The 27,068-nt window shown below is 37.5% G+C and overlaps 1 long non-coding RNA gene across 1 annotated transcript in view; it reads right to left on the bottom strand.

Moving 5' to 3' along the window:
* LOC139364326 (uncharacterized) overlaps positions 1–27,068 on the bottom strand; it is a 317,275-nt gene that overhangs the window by 68,200 nt on the left and 222,007 nt on the right. The window contains exon 6 of the long non-coding RNA XR_011625979.1: positions 26,922–26,997. This is a non-coding gene — a long non-coding RNA (uncharacterized lncRNA). The remainder of the gene's footprint in view (positions 1–26,921; positions 26,998–27,068) is intronic.

Raw genomic sequence — 27,068 nt, 5'->3', positions numbered from 1 at the left:
AGACTTGTCACAAACTATTGCCTGCTCTGTGAGCCCAGCAGACTTTGTCCTAGGCCACTGTATGTACTTTAAGCCCATTCAATTTCCTGAAAAATCATTTGCTATACTTCTCAAATAATCTACATTTCCACATCTCCCTTTCCTCTAAGAAGAAGGGTATATGTAACCACCCAATAGGTTTTTCCTGCTTGCTGCACAAACAAAATGAACTCACCAAGAGCATGTCATTGCATGCAGTAAAGAGTTTAATTGACATGAGGCCACTCACACTACATGGGAAACAGAGTCATTACTCAAAATGATCCTCCAAAAGGCTTGGAGGTTAGGGATTTTTCAAATATAGTTTGGTGGGCAAGGAGCTATGGTAGGAGGTATGCTGACTGGTTGAGTTGGAGAAATAATAGGGAAATGAAACTGTCCTCTTGTGCTGAGTCAGTTTCTGGGTAGGGGCCACAGGACTGGTTAGAGGGCCCGGATGGGGTTATCCCTTGTCAGAAATGAAAAAAACCTGAAAACACATCTCTAAAGGTCAATCTTGGGTTCTACAATAGTGATGTTATCTGCTCAACTAGAGAAGTTGCAAATCTTACGAACTACAGAATAATGGCTGGTAATTATTTAGAATTCAAGACCCTCTCATCCTCCTATCTTGGTGGTCTTTTCATTAGTTTTATAAGAACAGTTTAGTTTTGGGGAAAGGCTATTATTTAAACTGTAAACTAAATTTCTCCCAAAGTTGGCTTACACCCAGGAATAAAAGACAGCCACCCTTTGAGGCTAGAAGCAAGATGGAGTCACCCATGTCAGAGATCTCTGTCATAATTTTGCAAAGGTGGTTTCATATATGAGCATCTGTATCCCATTAGCTGAGGGGTGATTACTCTGCAATTTCTCCCTAGCACCCTCCTGTGCACATTAACAAATACGTATGACTTTTCTCCTATTATTCTTTTGTCAGTTGTGATTTTCAGTAAACCTTCAGAGGATGAAGGGGAAGTTTTCCTTTAGGTTCTAGATTGTTCACAAAGGTTGTCTATTGATGACTTGTTTTCCCTTTATGGGCTGCCCTCTATGTCCATTTCATCCTATGAAATGCATTCGGGCTTGAGGAGGCAAACACAGAGTGGACATGTTTTACATCTCCCATGTTTTATTTATTCTACCCATTCCTCATTCTAGGCTCTGGTTGGGAAATGTATATAATATACATATATGATTTGGGGAATATAGATGGAAATTATCTGGAGCTAGAAATTCCTCCAACTCAATCACCCCTTCATATTGCCAATAGTGAGAATGAAGATGAACACAAAGATACCTTGATAGAGACATATAAGTGTTTTGGTGAACCAGTATTGCTACTTCTGCTGAGAAATGGTAAAATAAAATTAAACTGTCCTGAAACCCGCAGCAACTTATGAATCCACATATGTCTTTGTTTGTGCTCCTGTGGATCCTCTTTTTCTTCTTCCCTCTCTGGAAGGCCTTATTAGAAAAGAAATCTCAGAGTGGTTATGTCCCTGCCATGGCAATACTCAGTCTTCCCAGGTGAGATGAAATTCTGTAAAACGTGCCCTCTGAAAACCAGAATCTTGATCCTATTGGTCAGAGTTCTTCAGTCAGTCCAAGTATGTACGCACAATAATATTGTTAAATGATACTCTAACCTGACATTTTGTAACTATGACAAAAATAATGTTCTAAAAATGGCTGAACTATCCATCTTAAAGAAAAATGTATAGACTTCAACAGATGTATGTATAGAAAATCAAATTTGAAAGATAGTGTATCCTTAAAACTCCAAATTCCTCACAGTAAAAAATAAAAAAGACTATAACCTTTAATTAATGAGACTGAGAAAATAATTGTCCAATCTGAATCCTCATCTCTGTAATATATGCATTTTGTTTCTTTCTACATAAACTGGTCTGCATTTGCCATTTTGTGGCTTGGGATCATCAATACCAAGCCATGATCTTTTCTAAGGCATTTACCAAAAGTAGAGTTTTAAGGTTTGAATAATTAGATTTCCAGGAATACTTTTCTTCCACCCTTAAATTAAGAGAGATTGTGTTTAACTTGAATGCTTTAAGACTGCATGCATTTTCCATACATTCATCTATTGTCTCCACAACAAAGCTATTGAAACTGCCTTTGCAAGAATTATAACAGTGAGAAAATTATGGCAGTCAAAGGGATCTGATCTAGCCAACCCCCATCTTGCCTTTAATCTCCAAACTGCCCTTAATAATTCCTGGGCCAGGGTCAAGCTAACTTTAGGAGACATTTAGTTTATAGTTTAAATGATAGTTGCTCTTCCCATAACTAAACCATATTTGTCTACTTAATAAAAGACCATCAGGTTAGGAGGATGAGAGGAACTTGAATTCTGCTAATGTGCAGATATAAAAGACTCCCATGTACTATTTTGGAGGTCCCAAGATATGCAACTTCTCCAATTACTCCCGCAGATAACATCACTATTGTAGAATGTAAGATTGGCCTTTGAGATGTGTTTTCAGGTTTCCACATTTCTGACCCATGGATGGGTGGACAACCAATGGCTCCACCCAGACCCACCAAGGGGTTCTGCGACCCCATCCAGAAGCAGACTCCCTGGCCTGCCAAACTTTCCTTGAAACACCCTAGCCTCCAAATTTTCATGGAGATTGAGTAATAACTGTCTCCCACATGGCACAGCCAGCCTTGTGTCAGTTAAAGTCTCTTTACTGCAATGCCATGGTTTCAGTGAACTGGTTTTGTCTGCGCAGTGGGCTAGAAGAACCCATCAGGCAGTCACACTATGAATATCTTAAGGAGAGGCTTTTCCTACTAACTTTGTGTCATTTTTATCACCGTCCCTGGCACATAGGGCTCAATAAGAATTTGTTAAATGAGTGAATGAATAAAAACAGTCAGACTTGCAAATTTTCCATGTGTTTCCCAGTGGCCCAATGAAGGGGTATACAAAAGAACCTTCTCCAATTCCAATCCAGACTTGATTCTCAAAAGGCCTTTTCAACGAGGCCTAAGATTTCCCAGCTACTATTGGTTTCTATTACCTACCAAAAGTCACTTGACAATATTCCAAAGAAGAAAACACTACTTCCTCATCTAGAAGGCAGAACCTTTATCAAAATCAAAAGATTCATTTCTCCCCATTGTGTGAGGGGCTACACAATACCAGCACAGTGATCAAATGGTGGAAGATGTCCTAAAATACTTTCCGGTAACAGGCTACTAAAACTGTCTTGAATGACTGATAAAGGAATGAAAGTTTTAAAATCCTTACCCATGCATCAATCCTGCATTTTAGAGTGTCCCATTTTATTGTACTGATTAATCATATATGCTCCGAAGACGTTGGCAAAAGCTATCAAAAGCCAACCAGTATAACTTGAATGCCAACTTCACAAAATAATCAGGGTCTGGTGGGATATGTCATAAAATATGCCAAGATGGGTCATTCTAATGCACTTTTGAAAGAATTATACATATTCATACTCCTCGTTTAGCACCTGAATGACAACAAGCAGGTGAAAGCATCAGAACCAATGCATCAAACCAGACAGTTACCATTATGAACAAAACATAAAAAGAGAGTGACGGTGCAGTGCTGAAAAATGGTAAGTCTTCTACTCAGACCTTGCACGCATTGCTCTCTTTTGATAGGGAAATGAAGCCTGCTGAGGGAGAGAGACCTGTGTCTTATTGTCACTCCTGCTTACAGTTTGGTAGCAAATTGACGTGAAATATATATTTCTTAATAGAATTCACCATAACTTTTTAGTTTGTTTGTTTTAGAGACATGGTTAGGATAGAAAAAATGTCAATCTAAACTAAATGCTTTCCTTAAATATCTAAGATTATTTTGAGCAATGGAGGGCCCTATTAATCACTAATGAACTGCTAAATGCCACCTTCAGCTGAAATAATGATAGGTAAAATTATACCGTGACACACTGAGTGACAAAAAACAGCCCCTTTACCTAGTTTCCTGTTGTGTTATTGGATTGCCAGGCACTGTTTATAAAAAATGAAATAAATGTCTAATGGAATCTGGTAGAATCAGATCTATTTCACGGTATGTGTATGTATTTGTATGTGTGTGTTGTATGTATATGTTCTTTGCCTAGTTTTGACAGTTGTCTATAATCTGTCAAGCCACTAACCCTAACCTCCACCTGTTTACCTGTCAGATCTCAATGAAGAGAGTCCTGTTTTCTGTAATTAAGATAACACTACTCATTCTGTAACTACGTAATTTTACACAGATAAGTTAAGCAAAAATAATTACTCAAACTCTGGAAAGCGTTAATATTTTCAGAGACCTACAAGTATTCTCTTAATTGCTGTATATAGCTTTCAGGAATTGAATGAAGTGAGAAAGGATCCAACTTCTCAATAGAACTTTCGGAACATAAAATAAAGGGTGGAAGAGTTGGTTGCCTCTTTGAGTGGAGTTTGCAGAGGTCATTCTTAGGCCTTCACAAAGAGTATCAGTGTTGGTAAATCAAGGAGAATGTTCTAGACTCCCCTGAGTAACCTGAGCTCCTGCCCTTGGCTAGTTTTTGCCCTATTTAGCCTTCACCCAAAGATGCCCTAGGGAATCTGCCTCATGTATTTCATTCCTGGAATTCTGGTATCTGTAGTATTCCTAGAATTCTTGAATCCTCTAGGAATGGCTTCCAGGCCAGGGCTTCAAACTTCTCTCCTTTCATGGGACCTGGATTTCTTATTCATCTATGGCCTTTTGTATTCTCTTGTTTTACCTAATGTCTAGAATAGATGGCTTGCACTGGCCTCACAGAGACAACACTAACACTGATTTGATGATCAAAGCAAGGAAATCAAACAGCAGACTAAATTGGTAAGTCTAAGAATAATCTCTGCACTTCAGTGAAAAAATTTCTCAAAGAAAAAAAATCTGTGTGGCATAGACTAAGTTTTTTGTAGATATTTAACTTTAGCCTTTTATTTTTTAGCTTTCAGTGTTTCCTTATGGTCTAACCACATTTTACCTCAAGCAAAATTTTTTCTTTCCCTCTTTCTGTTAATTTGAAGATATTTAAAGGATGGCAATCGAAAATTCTGAAGTTATAACTGTTGCCTATAAACTGCCTGGGCTACTTAATTCCCCTCTGAGGTTCTCAGCTTTATTATTTTTTTTTTTTCTGCTTTTTTTCCTCCAGTTATTATGGCTCCTTTTAAATATCATTTAATTCTAAAAGCACAAATATTTCAAAACTACATGGCCTGCTGCCTAAGTAGAGACAGAAAACAAAATCCTCAGACTCTCAAAATATCTACAAATTTTCACACACAGTATTTAAGGGAAGCATTTCGTTTCCTATCCTTGGGAAGGAAAAATGGTTAATGTGAAACCTCCTCCCGTGCGCCATGGCAAAGCTGTGGAGGAGTCTAAGACTTAGGATTCTCCTGCAACCCTTCCCCAAGAGGAAAGGTTCAGAGAAGAATGAGGAAAGTTCTATCATAGCACTTACTGGTTCTATCAGTCTCCTATTGAGGTGTGAACCAACTCAGTAACTCAATCTTTCTGCTGGGCAGCCCATAATTGTGCAGCAGGTGCGTAACCACAGGTGGCTTTCAACATTTCTTCTTGTATTCAACTTCTACTTCTCTCATTATAGTGGAAGCAGCTGAGAGAAGTAGAAGATGGCAAATAAGAGAACACATTGAGTGGAGACTTGTCTATGATTCTGCAGCTCTTTCCTATCTTCATTTTCTGCTGTCCTTGTGCTAACAAATGTTTCTGCCCTGTCTTGTCTTTTTCATCTCCTTGCTTGTAACTCTAGCCTTAAAAGGATACACCACTTTATTTGTCTCTTGGCAAGCTATCATTAATTCATTTATTTAATAAATATTTGTTAAGTATCTATTTTTATCACGTATTATTTTCAATGTTGCAGAAATAGCAAGGAAAAATAGACAGAGCTCCTGTTCTGTAACATGTATTTCAGTGGTAAAAGACAGAAAAAGGCAAAGATAGATTTGTTGAATCTTGCATTACATCCATATGTTGCATTTTTAATTACAGTTATTGTAATTTTCAATTACATAATTTTCATTTGACTCTTTTTAATAGATTCCCCATCTTTTCATCTATATTCTTAGACATGTTTATCATGTTTATTTAAAAGTCTGTATTTAGTAACTGCAAAATATGGATGTCCTGTAGATCTCTTTTTACTGTTGCTTGTATTCTTTTTTTTTTTTTTTTTTTTTTTTTGTCATTTGGCAGTGTCTCTTGGTATGTATGTAACTTTTGACTAAATGATGATTACTGTGTGTGAAAATTTATAGAGATATTTCAAGAGTCTGAAGAATTTTGTTCTCTATCAAAGATTTATCTTTTTGCTTTGTTTTTGGTTTTGACAAGTCTTTAACCAGGGATAAAACAGATTAACCCAATCGCTGATTGAGCTGATGAGAGCTAGATGTCAATGCTATAAAAGCTGATACATTTTCTGATTTGCTCTGACTCACAAGATGCTCCGTGGTTCTCTTACTCTCACTCTCACAACAGGTACCCTCTAGGAATCCCAGCTAAAAGCCCAAGCATCCCGCTTTGACAGTGCCCAGCTCCAAGTTTTATCTCGCAAGCTCTAGGAGACTGAACAAGGGTCTAGAAGCTTTACAGCTGTTCAGCCACCATTTACAAATGAGTAAACTGCTGGAAGGGAAAAAAACAGAACTGAATATTAGGCTCCCCTCTCTGTTACTCTCTTCTTTTAAGGATTTCTCTGAGATTGTGGACTCTCTAGTCCTTGCTGACTTTCCATTTTGTTTCCAGTGTATTCAAATAGATTCCTCTTTGTTCTATCCAGCCTGTATAATTCTTAGATGAGGAAAGACTGGTCTTTGCAAACTAATCCATCACAGCCAGAAATATAAGTTCCTTACTGTAAGATTTTAATCTTTTTATGTAGCCAAGGTTCATTTTATCATCATAAGGTCCTGGTAGTTTTACCCTATTCTCTGGCCAACGAGTATAGCTCTCTCCACAAACACTCATAAATAAAGGCCATTATACTAGGGGACAACTAGGTGTGGATGGATCATCTATCTTCACCACTGAAATAAAAATGCAGAGCACTTGCACTACTGAATAGGCATTGGGAACAACTTCAAATGAAGATAACAGTTTATTTTAGCGTCTAGAGTCCTACAAATATTTCCAGACTATGAAAACAGAACGTTTTTTTTAACACTTCCAGTGATTTTATGACTTTTGAAAAATGACTACAGATCAACAATTTAGTCACCGTAGGGATTTCAAATACTAAAATACACGCTTCTTTTTTTGCTTGACAGTAATGTCAAGTAAGACTCAGGACTGGTTAGTAAACCTTTCACAGTGTTCTAATATCTGTGTAACTTAGCTGATTCACCTTGAGACTGACGTTAACTTATCCTCCCTGGCATGAACATGATTTATCATTTGAAACACTCACATACATACACACACACTTTTTCAGTTTCTGTTTCCAAATTTTGCATAGCTATTATATTTAGTGATCCTCTTTAATCTATTTCAAATACTCAAATAGGAAACATTTTGAGCTACAGGGAATCCTAGTTGAACTATCAACTAGGAGTACGTTTCCACTGAAATGCAAAATTTGTATTTCAAAAATTAGAATTCTCTATTTTGGGTCATTTACTTTTCAGAGGTAAGTGATAATTATCAGAGCTCTTCACAGTCTCCACGCACAAGAGTTCGAGTTACCTGACTACAGTAGATACTGTTGAGGGTTCTCATAAGTCTGACAACTACCCCTCTCCCGCCAAGAAAGAACAGAGCAAGAGGTAAGTGGTACAGGGTGTCATGGCATTAAACAATTGGATTATCCAACTCCATTGCTATGACTAAAGTAAAATGTAGTATGGAAAGTGAAATCCTGCAGGGCTACTAGGAGTTTATATTTTACAGCACTACTTAAGCGTTTGGAAATAAACTACTTTCTGTACTCATAAACAGGCCTAACACCAGGTTGGAGATCTAGTACACAGTGGTGGGTCACGCCATAATATCCTTCCAATCTCTGTAAGGCACCTTGCAAAGTGTTGGGTTGCAGGCAGGGAATAAGAAAGAGAACCTTAAACTTGACTGATAAGAACAGACCAAATAAATTTAAAATTAAATAAAATCTCAAGGGGTCAGTATAACCATAGATGATGTTTCAAAATATAGCACATAGATACATTAAAAGAAGTACTTCAGGAACTAGAGGTAGGTGTAGGAAATTAAATGAGTACTAGGGGTGCTCAGGAACTAGTAGTAGGGGTATGAAAATGAGTTAAAAAAAAAAAAAAGGAAATGCTTCACTAGCAAAAGAGGGATTTTAAATAATATAAAAGATAAAAGGAAGTTTAAATGCTATTTTTAAAAGCATTTTTCAAATGCTGCTTTCCATTAGGAAGTCCTAACATGAGCCAGCCACAAAGACAGTAGAAAAATTGGGCAGACCTGAGAATGGGTATCTGGCCCTCCATCCTCCACTTCAATTGTTGGATTTATGTTTGCATTTTAAACTTCATAAGATTGTGTAGAAACAAATCTTGGGGGAGTTCCATGACTCTCTCACTCTTGCTCTTGCTCTCTCACCTGTCCATCTCTATCTTTATTTATATTTAAGTCTATATCTATATGTCTATATAAAATCGGAATCAGAACTTTATTGGTAAAAGCCCTGCTTTTTGTTTGACAGTTCTCTTTCCACTCCTCCCTGCAGTCAATTTTGAGTAATTGAGTACTGAGTGACCTTTCTCAGATGTGTTACAAAGGCCTCTGTCTCTCTCAATCCCTTTCTTCTCTCTCTCCTCCCCAACTCTGTCTCTATGTCTATACACACACACACACACACACACACCCCTCCCTATGTCTACTCACTTATCCATCTACCTATCTATCCTTATTTCTATCTCTAATCTCTCTCATTCTCTCCCTATCTCCCTCCACACACACACTCGCACACATACACACATCTCCCTGTCTCTGGCCGGTTTATCATCTCTCTGTCATCTAACTCTCTCTCCCGCTCCCCTATTCTCTCTCTCTCTCTCTCTCTCTCTCTCTCTCTATGCACATATGTATATACATGTGTGTGTGTATATATATGTGTATATGTGTATATATATGTATGTGTGTATATATACATGTGTGTGTATATACACACACACACACACAAAATCTCCCCCTATGTCTACTTATCTATCCATCTACCTATCCTTATTTCTATCTCTAATCTCTCTCTCTTTGTATCCACCTCTAATCTATCACTCTTTCTATGCCACTCTAGCTATCTACCTGTATCCATACATCTAAAGAAAGCATGCCTTGAAAAATATATATAAAAATTTATTAGATTTATTATATGTAATAAACTACTAGTCTGCTCCTTCTTCTGTAGTTGAAAAAACCCAAAGCTCAGAGAGAGGGTTGAAGTACTTCTCCAATTTGTTTAGTTAAAATCCAAATAGAAACTTCCACTTCTCCCAGCAGTCACTTTGAGTAACATCCACCACTCATCAGCGCTCCTCATGTGTACCTCTTACAAAGGCAGACAGTGACATCTCTATTCTGCTGTCTAGCCTCAGACTTCAGTGACTCTTCATTCAGTGCCCACTTTTTCATGTATTAATCATTTTCAGAAGGTTCTGAAAGGAGGTGTGCATGTTTGTCAGAAACTCGGTATATGTATAGATAGGAAACTTCAGAGTAACTGGATTAATTCCTCCTTTAACTCAAACATCCATTCTGATGAAATAGTGGACATTTTCAAGTAGTTGAAGTGCCAAAGCTTAGTGGGAATAATAGTCTGACTAGAATTTATAAATATTTTATTGAACCAAATACTTAATATAATTACAAAATGAATAAATGCATTACAAATTTTAAAGTGAAAATGTTTGTACTATATATTAAAATAGGTTGCCTTTCTAGTGTAAGTTATTTACAGATAAAATAATTAACACATTCCTAAGATAGCATGCTAAACACTATATAAGATAAAGGAAATCTAACGAGTCATTCAGGTAGAAAATAAACAATATTAATCTTTTTTAAAGTGTGAGATTAAAATGAAAATGGGTTTAAAATGTCATTCAGTTATGAGAATATTTTTGTGCAGATTGTTCTAGCTGTGGATAAACCTCTTACTTTACACTGGGATCCTTTAACTTTTACAAGAGTTGATAGAACAATGAGAAGACATTATTACTGTAGTTCAGGGTTTAGTGAAATTTTTCTGTAAAAGGCCAGGTAGTATGTTTTCAGCTTTGCAGGGTGCACTACTTAGTTCTGGTATAATTGCAATAGTAATTGCAATGCAAAAGGCAACATGTAAAGGCAGTCATAGGCAATGTGTAAGTAATTGGGCATGGATTTGTTCTAATACAACCTTACTTACAATATGGCCAACAGCCAGTGGGTCAGATTTGTCCTGCTGGTCATAGTTCTCTAACCCCTGCTCTAGCTCCAAGGAGTTTCTCTTGAATCCACTTTTAAATAATCTTGTCTCTCATTTTATAGCTTGCATGAGATATTTTTGAAAGACCTTTTAAACTCAGTGAAATATACATTTTGTTAAAAAAAAAAAAGAAAGAAATCCAGTTTTCTTCATTTTCTTTAGATTTAGCTTAAGTAGTTGGAAATTCTATTGCAGAATTGCCTGAATCGTTTTCCATACTTGTTTTGAAAGTCTTCAAATTCGAGAAGGAATTATTCTTCCAATAGAAGTTCCTTGTAATACAAATATACAGGAACATATCTATCTAAGCTTTTCATCTATGTAAAGGACTGTGTTTTACTATATTTCTAATGAGTAATTGATTTTGACTTTAAGATATAACCGAGTTTTCACATTTTATTTAAACACCTAAATAAGAGCTTTTGTGGCAGAAATAGAAAGCTGAGTACCAAAGATTTGTGATCCCATTTCATGGTTTAGAATTGTTGCTTGGAAGTAGCCCCTAGATTCCCTTAAACTAGATGGGACCGTGTGACTTGTTCTCACTGCTTTGTTCTCACTGCTTTGTGAGAAATTTTAAGAAGTGAGTGTAATTTCTCCATTCTCTTCTAATCAGCAGGCTGAACATCCCCTGAAAAGGAGACCTGACAAGAACACCCCTATTGTCAAATGAGTTTTACTTGACTAAAAAATAAAATTCTATCGGGTTAGGTCACTAAGACACAGACTTTAATTGTTGGAGTAACTAGCATTACCCAAACTAATAAAATTCTAAACAAAAAAAAATTCTGATATTTTTGGTGATGTATTACTATATATTTTAGTATTTAAAAATGCACATCCTATTTGAAATGCTAAAATCCTGGAAATACATGTTACAATCACTAGACTTGTTCTCCAGTATAATTTACCTCTTGCCAATAATTGAGGTAGTTTAATAAAGAATAGATTTAGAATAGGTAGAAAAATGTAAGGAGGAAATTTTACATAAAATGAAACTGAGCAAATTTGTAGAAACTTTACATTTAAGTATGCTTGACATTATAAACAAGCTTAATATTATATTTAAACATAATATGTCATAGCTTAAGGTATGTGGAATGGTTTAGAGATAACAGTTGACTACATATATAAAAAAGCTAAATAAAATGTCACTACTTAAGAATAGATAACTTCTCTATAGAAAAAGAGCTGGGAGTCTTTCAGAGTCTAATGAACTTTGCTTCGTTAAATGGAGCTAACTAGTTCCACACTGACCAATTTAACTTCTGTGAATCCCTTTCCCTATGCCCAGTACCAGGATAATCTGTAAGGCCCAGTTTAAATGTTTAACCCAGATATGTAAACACATACAGAAGCTGGCTTCTGTATCCTGAGTGCCTGGAATGGCATGTTCAACTTGTTTTTTACCCTAAAATAGTATTTGAAACAAAGAGAATGCCCTGGTTATAGTGTAAAAATCTCAGAGAAGGTAGCTCGGCAAAGGAACGAGAATATATTTCCCTCTGAATTAACTGTTTTCTCCCTTGACTACCTGTGATGCCAATTGATGCAACAAGGAACATTAGGAATCCTAGAATTTTCCCTCGACTGGAGCATAAGAAGTAACTAGCTTTACTATTCTCTTCCTTAAGTTTCTAGGAGTCATTTTGCCAGACAGCCTCCCAGTGTTGCCAAAAATATAAAAGTGAAAGAAACCGGTAGGAGTTGTTTTTGATGTAAGGATTGAGGAAACATAAGAAGATAAGTAAGCCCAAAATGAACTGAGAAAACAAGGATTAAGTACTAAGTCCTGATCTAATAGAGACTTTTAAAAAGCCATGAATGGAGATACTCCATTTCTCTCTTAAATTCTCTTTCATTTTGTTAATATCACTTAGTAAGCCATTGTAAAGTCACTATTCAAACAGGTCTGGGCCACATTCTTCTCCTATTACTATTTTTCTTAGTTATGCCAATGTTAACAGTTCTGCAGTCTCCTTAAGTGGTCAAAACCAGTAGGGTCTTCTACAAAATTATGAAGTCTTGTTAACTTGCACATTAAGAAATTATTTTCAGTTCTAGAATGGTGAGAAACTATTATGATCATACAGACAATGAAGAATTGTTGAAGGTCTTGTAGGGCAGGGATATGCTCGAAGTAGTATTTTGGAAAAATTACCAAAGATCTGTTTTGAACAGGAAAAACGAAGGTGGAGAAAGTGGTTAAAATAGCATGCGGGTAATAAATCAGTAACAATAAAAATGCAAAGGACATGGTGAATATATAAGAATCATTTTAGAAAAGAAAGGGTAATATTTGTTTTAAAACAGGACAAGTTGTATGTAAAAATGGAATATCCAGCTGAAGGTATTCAACAGACAACTGAAAATTCAGGATCTCAGCTTGTCAAAGACATTAGGTTTGAAGATACTAATTTGGAAGATAACCTGGTAATTGCATTCAGAATGATTTAATGTTCCCTTCAGCTTGACTAAACCTTAGGCAGGTTTATTCTGGTCTAAATACGCTGACCTCTACCTTCCCCCCAACCCCGCCTCCACCCTTTAATTTTTTTTAGAGCGTTTACTTTAGAAAATGCAATTGTAAATTCCCCTTCTGCCCCTTTTAGTTGCAACTCTTCTCCCAACCTCTTGCCAGTTTTACAACTGAGAAATGGCTTTTTCAATGATTTGGGAGCCATCCCTTTGAAATGTAACCATTCAGAAAGAAAGAGACCTTATCTCTCAATCTCTGTGGGAGAATAGGAGCCTAACTTTAATAAATGCCAATTAACAAACAATGATGGTCTAATCACATTGACCATTCTCCCTCTTCACATCTTCCAGTAATTTTCCACTAGCTCATCCCAGGGCTTAAAACTCTCCTGCCTTTTGTTTTAGTGGACTTGAGTTCAATCTCTCTCTCCTATTATAATAGTCTGAAATAAAGCCTGTTTAACTTGTCCAGTGCAATTTTTCTTTCACATAATCACTGGAGCCATTAAAGTATTGGAAATATCCAAGAAAGAAAGAAAAAAAGGCCAGTTAAGTATCTTGAAGAAACTCAGCCTTTTAATTACAGGTCTAGAGAAGGAAATGATAATGTAGAAAGAAAACCCAATATGTGTAACATAGAATTCAAAGGCCAAGAGAATTTTAAGAAGGGAGATGTCAATAGCATTAGTTCTGCATATGGGAAAACAATTATTTAAAAACTGTGAGAAAAAGTAATTGGGTAAAATGAGTAGGAGATAAGGACTGATATTTATTCTAACATCTTTATTAAGTGTGTACCATGTGTTAGGCAATTTCAAAGCTTGGGTCTTAGAGGTAAGACAAACTAAGTCCCAGCTCTCTACAACTTAAAATTGAGTTGGAAGAGAAAAATTAAGTACCAGAAATGTTAGGTACTATTCAGGAATTTGAAGAGAATGTTTGAATATAAAGTGACTAGTGGATATTTTGGATTGGATTGGAGGGGAGGTGGGGAAAAGGAAGGCCTCTCCGAGGAAGGGATAACTTGGCTGTGATCTGACTGACCAGAAGGAACCAGGAACAAAAAGCAGATAAGCTACAGCAAAGGTCCTATTGCAAGAAAAAGCTGGTAAAGTTCAAAGATGCCAAGCCTGGCAATAGCACAGTGAGCAAGACTGAGAATTGTATGAGAAGAGGTTGGCAGAGTCCATAATATTGTAGGCCAGTGTAAGATGTTTGGAATTTATTTTCAGTGTGATACGAAGCCATTGGAGGGATTTAAACAAAAAGAATGGCATCAAGTTTGCGTTTTAAAAGGATAACTGACAGTTTTATGGAGAATACATTTTAGAGATGCATGATGGGAAACAGAGAGCTATTGCAACCCTCCAGGTTAGAGACTGACTACAGTGTCTTCTACTAAGGTTCACTAAGAAAACAGTTTCAATGTAAAAGAGGGGCTGAGAGCCAAATTTGCATGAGTGCAGGGACAGCTGACATCTTTTTTTGTTTACGTGCTTCAAATGTGAGATATGGATACTTGAAATGAGGAGCATATTACTTTTCTACACGTAAAACAATATGGAGATTTTCAGAAGAGAAGAACGACTATAAAAAAGTAAGTTCATTACAGAAGGAGTTTACATTTTGAAAGAGGAGCAAGAATAGCAAAAGCGTTCTGTGAAGATGGTGCATGAAACATAAACCTTTCCATAGTTGATAAAATAAGCAACTCCTTCAATTCTTTCCTTTCTCTTTTAGGAGAGAAGAGTGTACGTGGAGGTTAAAAAAAATAACAACCAAACACAAAGCCCAGCAAATGTTAATTTGAGTCACTAGAGCTTCGGTCATCATTTTGGGATTTGTAGATCAATGTCAACGTATATTTCTTGTGTTAGCTGCCACTGGGCTCTCTCCGGGTTTCAGAGGAACTGCACAGAAAAGTCGGGATGTAAGACCAAGGCAAAAACAAAGCAAAACAAAACAAATAATAAAAATATATTTTTCCTCTGAATTTTCCTCCTGAAGAGGACCAGGTTATGAAAATAGGCCTAGGAACAGTGTACACTGGGCAGGAGACTAGTGAAGCTCTGAAAAGATTCAGAATATAAAATTCATGCTGAAGAGTAACTTAGCTCATGTGACCAAGCACTTCACTAATGTGACCTTCCAGCTCCTCAGCTGTCTTATATAAGATCATGAATGCAATAATCAGAGGGGAACCCTTGTTTCATAATCTATTTGTAATGACTTTCAAGAGTGGAAGAAACTTTTGCAGCTGCAAGAGCAACTAGAGCCCACAGGATGGAAATGTTTTGTTTTCCTTGACACCCCAAAAAGACAAAGTTGAGCTTTGATGGCATGTATTTTTCCTAGAGGATGTTTTCTCAACTAGAAATCAATATCTTAAGTCTCTTCCTTTCCCCCTAATGGATTCTTTCTAGGAGTTAGACAAAGAGGTGAAATATTTTGGTGGCATTATGTGAGCATATTGTAATGCATTTTGGAAAATGTGTCATAATAAAGATTCCTTATTAGATATACCATTTGTTTCAAGAACATTGAGATCTGCCAGATTTCCAGAGATAGAAATTATTATGTTACTGACAAGAAATGAAGAGATCTTTATAGTAGCTGGAAAGTTGGCCCAGAATATCACCAATATCTCTTGTGGTTCTAAGATTATATAAAGTCCACAGCTCCTATTGGAAGCAAGGGATTGAAGCTGTCATCTTGACTCCTGAGCTAAATCCACAAAGTCTGACCTTTTGGAAAACAGTTTGTGTGCACTGGGGGCGAGGGGGAGTGGAAGAGGTTTTCAAATACTCCAAGACTTGGTTTTTAAAGCTCCCAGGACTTCTAGATGTTATTTTTCCCATAATAAGCATATGAAAGGTGAATTTTTATGGCTTGGGGATTGGTATGAGTTTCATTCATGGTCTGCTTTGCTGTACTACTTTTAAGAGCTGAAAGTGTATATGTCATCTCTAATTGGAACTCCCAGGCAGAAATGATGCCATCGGGGAGCTTAAAATATGTAGCCATATGAATCACCCTGCAGACCAACCATATTGCTATAAAGCAAATAATTTACATTTAAATAACTTATCTGCATTCACCTAATTTAAAAGTAATCTTTATTCTTTCTCAACTAATCCTCAAACTTATGGACTAGTTTGATCATATTTGTGCAATAAAATTGAAATTTTCAGATATAGTAGGTAATCAATTTTAGTCACCTCATCTGCGTTTCCAATCTCATTACAGATTGCAATTTTCAGTGCAGATTACATGATGACCCATCAGTGGCTTTGTTGTTTCTGAATTACCGATTCCTTGCCTACTGCCAGATAAGAACAAAGCCTATGCATCAGCCTGACAGCTTGCAAACAGAAAATGGGCTTGTAGGATTGGATTTAAATCCCAGGTGTAGGGGATAATTACCACATCACTCATGCAGTAACTGAAAAATGGTATTTCAACAAGAAAAATTACATTCCTTTTATAGTGCCAACAGAAATCATTATTTGAGGCTTCACACTGATTCACTGTATCATTACATGTGCACTGTACTCATTAAATGTAATGTTTGTTGCAACATAAAAAAGTTATTGTTTTAGGTACTTTGGTGGAGAAGGTAGCTTAAATTTAAGGTTTGTAGAACCTTGATGGTGTAGAGGTCATTTGGACTCTAATACATACTGTGCAAGAGAAATGACAACCCAGACACAGAGCTTTCAACCGTCTCCTATTACAGAAGGCGTGGATGGATAGTACAAAGAAAATGGAGTATAAATCTTTTGTTTCAAAAACCCCAGCCATTTAACCCTACAGTCTGTCCAGAGAAAGAGGACAAATAATGATTCAAATCTCAACAGAGCGGTGCTGAATAGTGCATATTTTACCATTAGCTTTGAAATCACTGAAGCCCAACATATACATTCTAAAGAACAGAAGGACAGAGACCATATTCATTTGAAAAATCATTAAAGAAAACAGTGGCAAACACACTGGAAATGCACTCCTCACCCCTGACATTCGGTCCATACCCACAAAGCTGCGGTTGTTTCCCGATGGTTGTGCAAACAGCACAATAATGAAAGTGAGATTCGGCAGAGTTGTTCTTGTGTAGGTGCAGAAGGCTATGTGTCAAATGCTGAGAGCAACAACTTAGGCTGTATTCATCAGAGCCCTAGTTATGTTTATGGCCAACTGGCTTTCTCATTATGATCAGAATAGTGTAAAAAACATGACTTCAAATTTGCTATATTCTTGCACGAACACCACAAGGAGGCATTGACTATTGGACAGACATAGGTAAGTAGGTAGGTAGGATGAATGGATGAATGGATGGACGGATAGACAGACAGATAGAATTTTATGTATCAGCTCATAGCATCTTTGCCTGGAATTCCTAATATTTTTAGCCTATCCTGCTATGTGCAGGGAGAGACTTTTGTGAAGAAGCTTGAAATGCAATTGTGAAGTTCTGAAATAGGTCTTTCTAATCTGCTACTCCTCTCACCTCTGTAGTCTTTTGTCTTGACAATCTCTTCAGGATGGCTGAGGCCTTGACAAATACTGAAACAGGCCTGAGTGTGTTGAAGATATGCAAGGTTTTCAATTTCTCTTTAAGCTCAGGAAAGTACTTGAAGCAACAGACTTATTTTTCTAAGAGCTGGTTCCTATTCCTTTATATCCTAAGGAAAAATTCATTAGGTGAGGAGTGGTTTATGCAGATCTGCTGCCTGTTCTCGAAGAGGCTTCACTCTAGGGAAGGAAAAGAAGGACATTAATGTAAAAAAAAAAAAAAAAAAAAAAAAATAGTAACACAATTACAAGTGTTAGGGGCTAAAAGAGTAACAAGGTCACAGATCCTACAGAGGAGGCAGTAACCTCTGGTTAAAAGGAGCTGAGCACAGAAGGGGAGATAATAAAGGAAGATAAGTCCTTAAATAAACTAAAAAGTGGGCTGAAGAGCTCCAACATAAAATTTTCTTTAGTGATAAGATGAAAAGATAATGTGCTACTTTCCTAGAGGTAAGCTTTTCAAAAACAGGAGCTGGCATGTTGCTGGTAGTTCTCAGGCACTCAATCATGTTCATCTGAACCTTAATCATAATAAAAATGGACATTTATGTGCACTTTTTCTCTAAAGCACAGTGCTAAGCACTTAAGATGACTTATTTAATTCTCACACCCATCCTAGGAGGTTGTTGTCACACCATTTCAAACATGTGAAAATTGAGACACGGAGGGATGAAGTAGTCTGCCTGAGAGATGGAGCCTGGATTTGAACCAAGCCTTTCTACAGAGCCCATACTCTTAATCCTTAGACTACATAGTTATTATGCTGTCACAGTAGATAAGAAACTGAACAATTTTTAAGAGTCCTTTTTGTTCTCATGTATGAAGCTAACACCACCTAACCCCAGTCATTTACCAACTAAAATACAACAAAGCTACTAAGTAAATATGCATTGCGTTGATGGCCATTTTAAAATAATGACTTGAAGGTCCAACTAACAGTCATAAAGACACATATCTCAGGTATGGGTTAAATCTTACATTTTCTTTAAAGAGCACGCTCTGAGCTCTGGCAATGCCAGTATTGAAATTCTGTGTTGTTGGTGGCATTTCATTCTGTTTCTTGAAATGCAAAGCATAACCTATTCCACCCACTCAGACACTCAGCAAACTTAAAGAGATAAGTCCCTTTGCAAAGATGCCTTGGAGGAATTTATTCCCCAGTCTTATCAGGGAGAACAATGTGGGTTTCGTTCTGGATCAGGTGGTCATATTAGAAAATACATTAAAATGCAGGCTGACAAACAAAACCAAATGCAAAATTACCATTCCGTTCTGCTCCTGACAGCAGTGTGGAGAATGTGATTTCTCTGTATTCGTGCCATCAGGGCCTTACATGGTATGGTTTAATTGGAGGTCAACATGTGGTTGAACTGGAGATTGTAAGCTGTGTTCAGAAATTAAAACTGACCAAACATGAATGTTGTTTCTCATCTGCATAGTCCTTATGGTACACAGGCCAGAATTTCCACATGATAATACCTGTACCTTCTCAGCACCCCATCTCTGGTCACACTTTCTCTGCAGCTCCCAATTTAGTAAGAAACTAAACAGCCACATTCATCTAAGAATCTCTTTGCAGGCAGGCTGATCAAATGCTTCCCCTATGTATATAAATATGCTGTGTATTCTTAAAAGGAATGCGATCAGAGCATGTGTGATTTACAAACTATCCAGTATTTTCATTGAGACATGAAAATAAATGGATTAGGTCCTCGTTGCAGCTCAGCGCTTTCTCCTGGGGCTGGAGGGATTGCTCGTTTGGCCCCATGGCATGCCCTTGTGAGAGTGGTGAGAAAGCAGCTGCTTACATTACCTGAGAGAACTCTCTTTAAAAGCCTCTGTTGCTCTAAAGAGCTTTGCTGCTTAATTTTGTTTTTCCTGAACGTGTTAGATGTCGCCTGTTGGTGCTGCCTCCTGCTGGCTCATTGTTCACTGCTGGGTTGTGCAATGTCTCCATGCTTGAGAAAGGTGCTGTACAAATTGCACAGAGGATATCTCATTGTTTGGGAGTCCGGGCCAGGCTGGGGAGATCTCAGTGCATTAGCAACTGGCATGCCTGTAGCCTGGGAGGTAGGAGTAGGAGGCTGGGAGGTGGTACTCTCTGCAAGCCGTGTATGAATAAGTGAAATGACTAGCCTGAAGTCATACAACAAAGGAAAGACATGCACAGAGCTAAGGGAAAAGCTTGCACAGAGTTAAGCAGAAAAGAAATCATATATTTGCCTTCCCCATTGCACCATTGCACCTCTTCGTTCTTTGTTAACTTGGCAAAATGGCTTTATGTTTTTCATGACAGGCAGCAGGTTTTCCTCTCTTTGCTGTTGCTGGTCTTATGACTTCTAAATGCTTCCCATTTTTTTTAACTTGCCCCTATGAAACATGATTGTGTGAAGAGAAAGAATAAAATTTGTCCCCTCTGGGCAAGAACAAATGTGGCAATGAAGACTGAGACATTAACTGGCTATCCTAGGTTTGTGGGTGGCAAATGTTGCCATCTGCCATCAAAGATGACCTTTGAATTGTTCAGTGGTAGAAATGTGAGTAAATTGTTAGACCTTGTTAAATGAGACACAAATTCGTTTGCAGTTTTTAGAATTCTTGGGCAGTCAATAAGGCCATATTGGACAAAATTATTGCTTAGCTTATTACATTAAATTTAAATTGTCATTGCATCTTTAAGTAGAATATTTTGTAAGACCCGAAACTAGAGATGAGCTATGACCAGTGGACTCTTTCTGAGCTTTCCCTAACTGTTCTTAAACCCAAAGTTTCAGTAGAATTGCTCTAGGGCTGTCTTGTTCACTTAATTAATATTTACTAATCACCTGCCAGCAACAAAACTCTATGCTGTGTGCTTGGCAAAAAAGGAACACCACCAGAATCTGTTTTCAATCATTTTATAATCTAGTAATGGTTAAAGCCTCTCACAGAGCTTATAATATCGAATAGATAGGTCATTTTTAGTGGGTGTGACTAGAGAGAGATTCCTACAGGAGATGCCTTTGAGTCAGGTCTTAATGAAACGGTGGAATTTGAAAAGCAGAGATAAGGAAAAAATACATAGATGGAAGGAAAAGCAAGGCAAAGCTGTGTAGCTAGACTAGAACGTAGGCTGTATATATAGGAGTAGAGGAAGAAGGCTGCCGGACACCAGCTCCTATTTCATTTGATAGATGATGGGAACGGAAGACAGTGGATGCTGCAGTTCAAGAGAGCACCACAGGCAAAAACATATTTTAGAAAGATAGAGCTATACCTAGAGGCAGGCGACCAGTTAGGAGGCTATTGATGGTCCATGTGAGAATAACAAGGACTGAAATGACAGTGGGAACATTGGAAGAGGAAAAGAAGAGACAAAGATGAGAGGCATGGAAGGCTTGCTGGACCCTGCCATAGTGCAAGAATAGTGGCAGAACTCTGAGTCGGAGGGGATGCCCATATCTAACAGAAAGCAGGTAGAGGATGCACCAAAAAGAAGACAGAGAAAGAACAGAAAAGAGAATTCAAATCAGCACTGAAATGTATCAAAGGACCAAAGCAAAGAGAGATTTTTTCAAATAGGAGCTCAAGGTCAATAATATCAAACACTGTAAGGTCAATGATAAGAATGATAAATAGCCATTAGAATTCAAAATTGGGAAGTCATCGTTCACTGCCAAGAGAAGAATTTCCAATTACAAAAATTCAGGAGGAGAAATGGTAGGAAAGTAGACGTATAGCTCTTTCAAGAGAGTTTATAGTGTAACTTCATGAGGATGTTATGTAAGTAAGCACAAATATGCAGATTATGGCAACGTACACAGGCAGAGTCTTCCTGGAGAGCATTCTGGTGATGAGAACTTGAAATGGGTACCCCATTGATCCTGCAATACTTCTTTTTAAGGAAATATTGTTGCTCATTAAAAAATGATCTACAAGGATGTTATAGGTTTTTATATAATATTGAAAATTTTGAAGTAACCTCAGTGAATATTGATACATGTGCCATAGAACATAGAACCATATAATTCTATGAAAATATCTTGTATTAAAAGATTCCTGGCACAGAAAAGAGTTTATGTTATTAAGTGAATTAAACAGGTTATAAACCAATAAGGTGGGATTTCATTTTTAAATGTAACTATACATACCACAAACAATTGTATACATGTACACATATTTGTATAATACACACACGTGCACATATATTTACATACATATACACACATATATGCACACAGTTATTATACATATAGCCAGATATTTTTTGTCTGCCCATTCAGACTAACTAATATACATCTCTCCCTTGCACTCTGCCTCCTATCTTCTAACATAATTGGGCCACTTTCACAGGCTTGCTTATGTGATACTTGGGTTAGGGCTGTATGAGACTAAGGCATGAGAGTGGCAGGAGAAAATGAAGTGAAGATCTGTATAGTATATAAAACAGATTTATATATAAATCTGTTTATTCCGGTCTCTTTTGCATTTCTCAAAGTACATAGCTCCTCTCCAGGGAAAGTCTTTGCTATAGGTTCATTTCTTCTGGGTTCTAGTTAACTGCTGTCTCCCCTCACTCCTTTAGGCCCAGGGCTGGTAACAGATAGGTAATGCACTATCCCTGATACCCACTATACTCTGCCCACACTTTATTGAATTCTCCTTGATTTATCCCTACTTGAGTCTGCCTGATGTGAGTGGGATCCAGAATAATATGTGGTATCAATCTTTACACAGACTGTTTTCTCTACTTGGAAAATTTCACATTTGCCTGGAAAATTTAAATTTATTTACCCTGATTTGTACTGCCTGAAGTTTATATAATTTGGGGATCCCTCTTTGAGAAAGATGATATACATTTATAAATGTAAATTGAGTATAAAAAATAACATGTATTTAGAATGAGAAAATCAATTATATATTTTAAAAGCTAATGAATATTACGTTTTCCAAATCTGAAAAAAGACATGTTTTTTTAAGTTAACCTCTGACACAGTTCTGTATTTTTCCAACATTTCTTGCTCACATACTCATTTTTTTTATAATTTTGTAATCTTAAGAAAACACAAAAATTTGTTGACTTTTAGCATGGATGAAAAAATTTTAACTGATATTTTAGAAAATTTTATTTAAGCTTCTTGTTTCATTACTGATAAAATCATGCCAGTTTTCAAGAATGTGGTAAGATTTGTGAAAATCTATAATATCATTTGTATTTATAAATTCTAACATCTTAAGAAGTTATTAAGTATATTTCTTGCAAGAGAGAACTTCCATTTTGACTGTTTATCAATGAGATCAAATCATCTTCTTTTGTTTATAATTTTACACGTCAAGTGACTGGAAATCTCCACCTATTAATTTCTGGTTCTGCACATTTTAGATCTTGTTTCTCCCTTACTACCCAACACACCTACCACATTCTTATTGTGTCAGGTCCACATCATAGCTAGCTGTGACCACTAGGCTCATACCTTTGTGTACTAACCATAGGCAAGTTTACACAATATATGGGAAGAATATTCCTGAAACTTATACCCACCTTGGGATGGCTTGCAATAAGTTAACTACATAAGGATATGATGGCAAACCACAGAAATTTATACCACTAACCCAAATTGTCTCCCAGTCAACATTCTCCTAATCATGTACCACAAAAGCCTGTGACCTCTCCAAGCCACCTGAGCCCGGCAGGGTATGTGGGAGGAGATGTTGGAGTAGAAAGAGAAAGTGATCTTAAATAGCAATGGTTAACATACCCACTTCTGTAAATAGTACAAAAACGTATGACCATAGGAACACATTGGAAGAGACCCAAGGAAGTGCAGAGTCCTAAAGTTAAGTTTCATTGCGAAACCCACTTTGGGGTTTATCTCTTATATGCTCTCTTAGATGTTCCCATTCAGTCTCTTATCCTCCACATCAAGCACCTTACATTTCATATTACAGGCAAAATTAATCCCTTTACTCTCCTCTATATTCTCATCATTCATTGAAATTTTTCTTCTCTTATTTTGAAGTTCTTCTTTATAAGTATTTTTTGCATTATAACTAATAGTTACAAAATATTTTTTCTATTGTAAGACCTTGATTTTGTCTTAGTCACTGAAATGATTTGGATCTGTGTCCCCACCCAAATCTCATCTTAAATTGTACTCCCATAGTTCCCATGTGTTGTGGGAAGGACCCAGTGTGAGATAATTTGAATCATGGGGGTGGTTCCCCCATACTGTTCTCGTGGTAGTGAATAAGTCTCATGAGATCTTATGGTTTTATCAGGGGTTTCTGTTTTTGCATCTTTCTCATTTTCTCTTGGTGCCACAATGTGCCTTTCACCTCCCACCATGATTCTGAGTCCTCTCCAGTCATGCGAAAACGTAAGTCCAATTAAACTTCTTTCTATACTCAGTCTCAGGTATGTCCCTTATCAGCAGTGTGAAAACAGACTAATACAGTAAATTGGTACAAGTAGAGTGGGGTGCTGCTTGAAATAAACCTGAAAATGTGGAAGTGACTTTGGAACTGGGTAACAGGCAGAGATTGGAACCATTTGGATGACTCAGAAGAAGACAGGAAAATCTGGGAAAGTTGGGAACCTCCTAGAGACTTAAATGGCTTTGATCAAAAGCCTGATAGTTATATGGACTATAAGGTCTAGGCTAAGGTAGTCTCATCAGATGAAGATGAGGAACTCGTTGGGAACTGGACCAAAGGTGACTCTTGTTATGTTGTAACAAAAAGGCTAGTGGGATTTTTCCCCTGCTCTAGAGATTTATGGAACTTTGATCTTGAGAGAGATGATTTAGGGTATCTGGTGGAAGAAATTTCTAAGCAGCAAAGCATTCAAGAGGTGACTTGGGTGTGGTTAAAGGCATTCAGTTTTATAAGAAAAGCAGAGCATAGAAGTTCAGAAAATTTCCAGCCTGACAATGTGACAGAAAAGAAAAACCCATCTTCTAAGTAGATATTCAAGCCAGCTGCAGAAATATGCACAAGTAACAAGGAGCCAATGATAATCCCCAAGACGATGGGGAAAATGTCTCTAGGGCATGTCAGAGGTCTTCACAGCAGCCCCTCCCATCAAGGCCCATGAGGGCCTATGAGAAAATGATTTCATGAGCCAGGCCCAGGGTCCCCGTGCCGTGTTGTGTACAGCCTAGGGACTTGATGCCCTGCCTCACAGCTGTTCCAGCTGCAGCTAAAAGGGGACAACACAGAGTTCAGGCCATGGCTTCAGAGGGTGTAAGTGCCAAGCTTTGGCAGCTTCCACATGGTGTTGAGCCTACAAGGGCACAGAAGTCAAGAGTTGGGGTCTGGAAACCTCTGCCTAGATTTCAAAAGATATTTGAAAATGCCTGGATGCCCAGGCAGAAGTTTGCTTCAGGAGCGGGGCCCTGATGGAGAAGCTCTGCTAGGGCAGTAGAGAAGGGAAATGGGGAGTCAGAATCCCCACACAGAGTCCCTACTGGGACACCCCCTAGTGGAGCTGTGAGAAAACAGCTACCATCCTCCAGACCCCAGAAAGGTAGGTCTGCTGGCAGCTTGTATTGTGCACCTGGAAAAGACATAGACACTCAATGTCAGCCTGTGAAAGCAGCTGGGAGGGAAGCTATACACTGCAAAGCCACAGGGGCTTCCCAAGACCATGGGAACCCACCTTTTGCATCAGTATGACCTGGATGTGAGACTTGGAGTTAAAGAGATCATTTTGGAGCTTTAAATTTTGCTCCACTGGATTTTAGGCCTGCATGTGCCCTATAACTCCATTGCTTTGGCCAAATTCTCCCATTTGGAAGGGCTGTATTTACCCAATACCTGTACCCCCATTGTCTCTAGGAAGTAACTAGCTTGATTTTGATTTTACAGGCTCATAGGCAGAAGGTACTTGACTTGTCTCAGATGAGACTTTGGCCTGTGGACTTTAGGGTTAATGCTGAAATAAGACTTTGGGGGACTGCTGGAAAGACATGATTGGCTTTGAAATATGAGAACATGAGATTTGGAGGTGCCAGGGGCAGAATAATATGGTTTGGCCTGTGTCCCCACCCAAATCTCATCTTGAATTGTACTCCCATAACTCTGTATTGTGGGACAGACCCGGAGGGAGATCATTTGAATCAAGGCAGTGGTTTTGCCCATATTGTTCTCATGGTAGTGAATAAGTATCACGAGATCTGATGGTTTTATCAGGGGTTTCTGCTCTTGAATCTTCTTCATTTTCTCTTGCTGCCACCATGTAAAAAGTGCCTTTTGCTTCCCACCATGATTCTGAGGCCTCCCCAGCCATGTGGAACGGTAAGTCCAATTAAACTTATTTTTCTACCCAGTCCAGGCATGTCTTTATCAGCAGCATGAAAACGGACTAATACAGTCACAACCACATAGAACTTAGCAATTGATGAAACTTATACATACAGATAGGTGTCCATTTTCCTTTTAAATTAATTAATAAGATGTAATAAACTTAAAACCAAGCTGATAGAAAAATTATAAGTCTGAATGTCAAATGAAAGAAGTCAGATAAAATAGGGTAAAACAAATCTTAAAGAAACAGAGAAATGATGCAATGGAGAAAAGTTGAGTAAGCTCACCAAAAAAACATCATTCTTCTTAGTAAAGGAAGGAGAGTAGCTGGCATGACAGAGAATAACTGAGATTTAAAGAGCAAGAGACTAACCAGCTAGAACAGTGATAAAAGCCTATTATGAAGTAAAAAAGGGAGAAACAATAGATGGTGGTAGAGGACTTAGGGTTATGTCATAACTAGCTCAAAATATGAATAATATTTTATAATTCTGCCTTTTGTAATAATCCATTTTGACAGTCCAGCCACTATTGTTAGAGAAAGATTATCAGAATGTTTCAATGAAGAATTCAGTGTCTTAAACTACTACCAATAGAACTAAAGCTTTCCATCAAATTTCTCGACAGAGTTAGGAGAGCCAAGTAAAATGTATCTGCAGACTCAATCCTGCTCACAGGCAACTGGTGTGTCAGTTTTACTTTGGAGCCATTCAATATTTTTAAAAATTATAAAGAAGGACTCTGTTTCCTCCCCATCATCTCCTCCAATGAACATCATTGCAAATCCAGAAATGGAGCCAGTGAAGTCTGGGAAATCACACTATTCTTAGAGGTTTATTAAGCATGTTCATTTGTTTATGTCATAGTGATATATTCATTATTCTAAAACTATTGTGATTAGCCCTCAATAACAATTATCTGTCAATAAGAGTGATACCAAAATTAAAAATTGATGAATTAAAAAACAAGAATGCAGTTGATTTGTCCGATTTTCATAAGGCCTCTGACCAATGAAGGTGGAAAACAATGGGTATGCAAGATAAAGTAAGTTCCGTTTCCTACTTCTTAGTCTACCACAAATAAAATAAAGAGCTCTACCTTGTCGCATGCAGGATTGTCTGTCCGATTATACACCCCTTGACAGATGGAAACTAGGATTCTGCTGGAGGAGTGCCTGTGGGGAAAAGAGATTTGATTTCATTGTTACACTTATTAGAAAACTAACTCAATTTAACAGCATTATCA

This window comes from Macaca nemestrina, chromosome 7, assembly GCF_043159975.1.
Source record: "Macaca nemestrina isolate mMacNem1 chromosome 7, mMacNem.hap1, whole genome shotgun sequence".
NCBI classification, from domain to species: domain Eukaryota; kingdom Metazoa; phylum Chordata; class Mammalia; order Primates; family Cercopithecidae; genus Macaca; species Macaca nemestrina.
This window is presented reverse-complemented; position numbering and strand designations above follow the sequence as displayed.